This window comes from Galeopterus variegatus, unplaced genomic scaffold, assembly GCF_000696425.1.
Source record: "Galeopterus variegatus unplaced genomic scaffold, G_variegatus-3.0.2 Scaffold5207, whole genome shotgun sequence".
Taxonomy (NCBI): Eukaryota; Metazoa; Chordata; class Mammalia; order Dermoptera; family Cynocephalidae; genus Galeopterus; species Galeopterus variegatus.
In genome coordinates, this window is record NW_007731318.1 from 1 (window position 1) to 6,570 (window position 6,570).

The window sequence follows — 6,570 nt, forward strand, 5'->3', positions numbered from 1 at the left end:
CGTTCTTTCCACGTCTTACCATTCGTCCTGCATTACTTGCTTCAACCTTGCATTGTTCTGACTCATTTAAGAATGTACCCTGCTCCTCATTTACATTTGTAGCCCTTTGAAGGCAAGAGCTTGTTGTGCATCATTTTTGTATTAACTTCTAACATAGTATTGGCGTTCAGTTGGCACCCAGTAAGCATTTCTTACAGCCGGAGAAAGAGACATCACTGTGAACCTCCTTACTTTGGAAGGGTTTCATGAAGGAGGTGGGACTTGACAAAAGATGGTTCTTGTAGGAGAGAAACAAAAACTAAGGATAAGTAAATAGAATTGACTTGTATACAGCATTTACCAACAAACTCGGGAATTTGGAGTTCATATGTCAGCCAACTGGTGGTGAAGAATTGATTTATTTTTTATAGCTCTTTAGATTCATTTATTTTTAAAGCCATATCCTTTACTGTTTAATTTTGTGGTTTATTTTATTGTATTTATTACTTATTTTTTATTTAATTTTATTTTGTCGATATACAATGTGGTTGATTATTGTGGCCCATTACCGAAACCTCCCTCCCTCCTCCCTCTCCCCCCTCCCACCCAACAATGTCCTTTCTGTTTGCTTGTCATGTCAACTTCAAGGAATTGTAATTGTTGTGTTTTCTTCCCCTCCCCCCCAGTTTTTTTGGGTGTGTCTGTGTGAATTTATTTATTTTTAGCTCCCACCAATAAGTGAGAACATGTGGTATTTCTCTTTCTGTGCCTGACTCGTTTCACTTAATATAATTCTGTCTAGGTCCATCCATGTCATTGCAAATGGCAGTATTTCATTCTTTTTTATAGCTGAGTAGTATTCCATTGTGTAGATATACCACATTTTTTGTATCCATTCATCCGATGATGGACATTTGAGCTGGTTCCAACTCTTGGCTATTGTAAAGAGTGCTGAGATGAACATTGGGGAAAAGGTATATGATTTGAAGGCATAGGTCATGAGAGTGTTATGTGTTCTAAGAATATTGCTCTGAATGTGGTAGGAGCCATGGTGTGGAGGGCCAAGGAGCCTCAGCCACCCCACCCTCCAACCCCCACTGTCCACAACCAAGCCAGCTAAGAGAGAACCACTGCCAGAAGCCCCCAGAGTCCTGAACCCTGGGGCCAGGGGGTGGGGAGGGCTGTGGTTCCTCCTGCCCCCCAACTCCTCTGCAACAACATCATAGAATGTAAAAATAAATAAATAAGTTAATTTTTAAAAAAGGAGGGAGGGGCTCTAAAATGATAGAACTGGTGTTTCTAAGAGGAAGAAACACCAAAGATGTCTCTCTTTCTGCACACAGACAAAGGAAAGATCATACGAGGACACCATGAGAAGATGGCCATGTACACTCCAGGAAGAGAGCCTTCACTAGAAACCAAATCTCTTGGCACTTTGATCTTGGACTTTGTTATGGACCAAATGTTTATGTTTCTCCCAAATTCATATCTTGAAGCTCTGACAGCCTATGTGATGGTAATAGGAGGTGGGTCCTTTGGGAAGTAATTAGATTCAGGTGAAGCTAGGAGGGCCCCCAGAGAGATTAGTGTTTTTATAGGAAGAGAAGAGACTGGAGCTCCCTCTCTCTGCCCCATGTGAGGATACAGAAGAAGGCAGCTGTCTGCAAGCCAGGAAGAGGAAGGGCCCTCTTCCACCAGATATTGAATCTGCTGGCACCTTGATCTCAGTTTTCCAGCCTCCAGAACTGTGAGAAATAAAGTTCTGTTGTTTAAGCCAAAAAAAAAAAAAAAAAAAAAAAAAAAANCGAAACATAGGTCCCTTTGACCCCCAAATTACATTACAAACACGTTAGTATAGTGAGCTCTTGTTCTTTCCACGTCTTACCATTCGTCCTGCATTACTTGCTTCAACCTTGCATTGTTCTGACTCATTTAAGAATGTACCCTGCTCCTTAAGGTAAATAAGATCTAGAAATGTTCAAGGATGTGAAGGGCTGGCAGGTTAGCTCAGTTGGTTAGAGCTTGGTGATGATGACACGAAGGTCTAGGGTTCAATCCCTGCACCGCCCAGTTACCAAGAAATAAAAAAAAAAAAGAAAAAAGAAAGGTTTTAAGGTGCGAAATATCCAAAGTAGGGGAGTAACAGGGTTTACTGAACTACAATATACATACAGTGCACATAAAATAAGTGTAGAGCTTAATGAATTTTTACGAACCATATACACTCATGTAGCCAGGACCCAGATCAAGAAACATTACCAGCTCCCCAGAAGTCCCCGGAACTTTACATGCTAGAGTTTTGATGTTATCCCGTAGACATTTTGGAATGGGAAACGGCATACCGAATATGTGTTTTATGAATTGAGTTAAGGTTTCTAAAAATACTTCAGGGACTATGGTAAGCCTCCTCTCATTTAGTCCTCATAGTAATTCTATGTGATGGTGTTATTTCCCCCATTTTACAAATGAGGAAGCAGATTTAGAGAAGTTAGGTAATTTGCCCAGGTTTCCCAGTTGGTGAATGGTAATAAAGATGGTAGTATTTCATGTGTGTGATGGTAAGAGCTTGGATTTGATATCTTTGTATATAATTATTTGTTGAACTGAATTGTAGCCGCGACAGTATTTCATTCTTTTTTATAGCTGAGTAGTATTCCATTGTGTAGATATACCACATTTTTTGTATCCATTCATCCGATGATGGACATTTGAGCTGGTTCCAACTCTTGGCTATTGTAAAGAGTGCTGCGATGAACATTGGGGAAAAGGTATATGATTTGAAGGCATAGGTCATGAGAGTGTTATGTGTTCTAAGAATATTGCTCTGAATGTGGTAGGAGCCATGGTGTGGAGGGCCAAGGAGCCTCAGCCACCCCACCCTCCAACCCCCACTGTCCACAACCAAGCCAGCTAAGAGAGAACCACTGCCAGAAGCCCCCAGAGTCCTGAACCCTGGGGCCAGGGGGTGGGGAGGGCTGTGGTTCCTCCTGCCCCCCAACTCCTCTGCAACAACATCATAGAATGTAAAAATAAATAAATAAGTTAATTTTTAAAAAAGGAGGGAGGGGCTCTAAAATGATAGAACTGGTGTTTCTAAGAGGAAGAAACACCAAAGATGTCTCTCTTTCTGCACACAGACAAAGGAAAGATCATACGAGGACACCATGAGAAGATGGCCATGTACACTCCAGGAAGAGAGCCTTCACTAGAAACCAAATCTCTTGGCACTTTGATCTTGGACTTTGTTATGGACCAAATGTTTATGTTTCTCCCAAATTCATATCTTGAAGCTCTGACAGCCTATGTGATGGTAATAGGAGGTGGGTCCTTTGGGAAGTAATTAGATTCAGGTGAAGCTAGGAGGGCCCCCAGAGAGATTAGTGTTTTTATAGGAAGAGAAGAGACTGGAGCTCCCTCTCTCTGCCCCATGTGAGGATACAGAAGAAGGCAGCTGTCTGCAAGCCAGGAAGAGGAAGGGCCCTCTTCCACCAGATATTGAATCTGCTGGCACCTTGATCTCAGTTTTCCAGCCTCCAGAACAGTGAGAAATAAAGTTCTGTTGTTTAAGCCAAAAAAAAAAAAAAAAAAAAAGAATAAATTTTGTCCGGGTGGCCCTGTGTCAGCCACTTAGTTGGGTCCACATATTTACCCCATTGCCACCTCAGGTCTGCTCAGTTTCCCAGGAGATTTCAGACTGAGGTAGGAAATATGAGTATATTTGCAGCTTCCCTAAGGTATCTAAATAGAGTTAGAATTAGCTCATTCATTTAGACCTGGAATTTTGGCCCAAGTCATGGTCCACATTTTTACCAGAGTATTTTTATTATTAGCCATATTCTGGTTCCACTGCATCAATGATAACCCCTATTCCAAATGCTACCTTCAGGTTGCAAACCATCCCCAAGTTTTTCTTCTTCTATCTCCTCCCTCCTCCAGTCTTAGACCTGGACATTTCTTTTGTTTCTATATTGTAATGTGGGGCCTGAATTAACATGCAATGTTAAATACTGCCTTTTCACATCTTTGAGCCTTATAGAGTCTCTAAGGCCTAACCATGAATCCCCTGCTCTCACCAGATATGACCCCCACTCAGTGGGAAAGGCTCCCTACCTGGCTAGTTTTTTTTATGAGCAGGACTAGCTGTATTTGAGCAAAGACCAGGTTATTTGTCTTATGGGCAACCAGTGAAATTATTCAAACAAGCCAATTACATTCACCTGTGGAAACTAGTGGTCACCTCATCCTTTTGTTACTATAAAACTTTCCTCCCATTCCCACAGTGGGACCTTTGTGCTCTCTGTTCCTTTTCCTTAGGACCCTCTTCTCCCAGATGTCTGCATGGTCCTTCCCTCACCTCCTTCATGTATCTGCTCAAATGTACCCTTCTCAATGAGCCTCGCCGTGAACATGTTATCTAATTGTAAACCATGAAACCTCTCATGATTACCCCTTACTCTGCTTTCCTTTTATCTTTTTTTCCTTTATCCTCTTCTTATATATACTGTGTAATTTAGTATTTTTTATTTGTTTTCTGCCTTTCTGCCTGCACTAGATCGTAAGCTCAGAGATAGTGAGATATTTGCTGTTTTGTTCACTGATATAGCCCGAGGTGCCCAGAACAGATCCTGGCACATAGTAGGCACTCAATAGACACTTAGTGTCAAATGAATGACAGATGAACTACAGACTGTGGTGCACTGGGATACTGCAAGCAGACTGGTACAACTGAATGCTTTCTGAAGAAGAGTGTACAGGTAGACAAGAGCCTGGTCATGCAGGGCTTTCTATGCCCAGGACAAAAAATTTCCAACTTTATTGTGAAGGAATTAGAGAGCCCCTGAGGAATTTCGAACAAGGGACTGGACAAGCACAATCACATATCTGTCCTTTTAACTGAGATAGAAAATCCAGGGGGACAGCATGGTAGTGAAATCTTGATATTTTGACTTAGAGCTGTGTGAGATGAAATCTGAGGAAGTCAGATGTCTACATGTGAAATTTGGCAGACAGAGAGGCAATGGGGCTTGGCAGTGGTGGAAAATGGACTTGGAGTCAGCAGACCTGGCTGGAATTTTGGTTCTGGACTGCACAGCAGGGTGACTTTGGCTGAGGCACTTAGGTGTCACGAATTTCAGATTTCTCATTCCCATGACTTTGAAGAGCTGGGGAGGATTCAAGGGGATGACACGTGTAAAATGTCTGATTATATGTGAATCAGTTATCTTTCCTACTTTCTCACAAGGTGGGATTACCCATGTGTGTGACATCTAGGATATACCTACGTATAGGTGGGAGGCACCCAGCAAGAGGTCAGAGCAGAAGAGGGCAAAAGGGGCAGCATGTGGACACCACTGTTCCTGATGTGGCCTGAGTGGACAGGTAGAATGAGACCCAGACAAGCCAAGCTTGGGAGAATGCTGAGAAACAGAGAGGACACAGGTGACTTAGGTCAAGGAGGAAAAGCATTGAGAAACAATGCAGGATCTGCCAGTGAGAAAATCCCTTAACTGCCAAAGCCAGGGGCAGAAGCCTTCATGCGAAGGACACATGCAGGGAAAAGCAGTGGCAGCGGACATGCACGCAACTCTGGAAGTACAGCAGTAAAGGGAAGGAAGATGGGCACTTGAACTAAGCTGGACCACAAAACTATCTTGGTGAGTTTCGTTTGTTCTCTGGTCTTTGTTTGACCTTCTGTTGTTGCTGTTGAGGGGGTTCTAAGAGCACACACCTCCTTTTCTCTCACAGAAGGAAAAACTCATGCCTCCTTCTAAGACAGGCCCTCTCCTGCCACACAGGGGACAATGTCTTTTCCTGCCACCACCAAATATTGAGGTCCCTTTGCTTGAGAGAGCATGACCTTAAACAGCAAATATATAGAAAAAAGAAAAAGACTTGTCCCGTGTTATTTTTTTTTCCTTTAAATTTTTATTTTGTCGATATACAATGTAGTTGATTATCATGGCCCATCACCGAAACCTCCCTCCCTCCTCCCTCCCCCCCTCCCACCCAAAAATGTCCTTTCCGTTTGCTTGTTGTAACAACTTCAAAGGATTGTAGTTGTTATATCTTCCCCCCCCCCCCCCCCCCGGTTATATTTTGTGTGTGTGAGTGAATTTATTTATTTATTTTTAGCTCCCACCAATAAGTGAGAACATGTGGTATTTCTTTTTCTCTGCCTGAGTCGTTTCACTTAATATTATTCTCTCAAGGTCCATCCATGTTGTTGCAAATGGCAGTATTTCATTCGTTTTTATAGCTGAGTAGTATTCCATTGTGTAGATAAACCACATTTTCCGTATCCACTCATCCGATGATGGACATTTGGGCTGATTCCAACTCTTGGCCATTGTAAATAGTGCTGCAATGAACATTGGGAAACAGGTATACCTTCGACTTGATGTTTTCCATTCCTTTGGATATATTCCCAGCAGTGGGATAGCTGGGTCATATGGTAGATCTAGCTGCAACTGTTTGAGGAACCTCCAAACTATTTTCCATAGGGGTTGCACCATTTTGCATTCCCACCAACAATGTATGAGAGTTCCTTTTTCTCTGCAACCTTGCCAGCATTTATCGTTCAAAGTCTTTTGG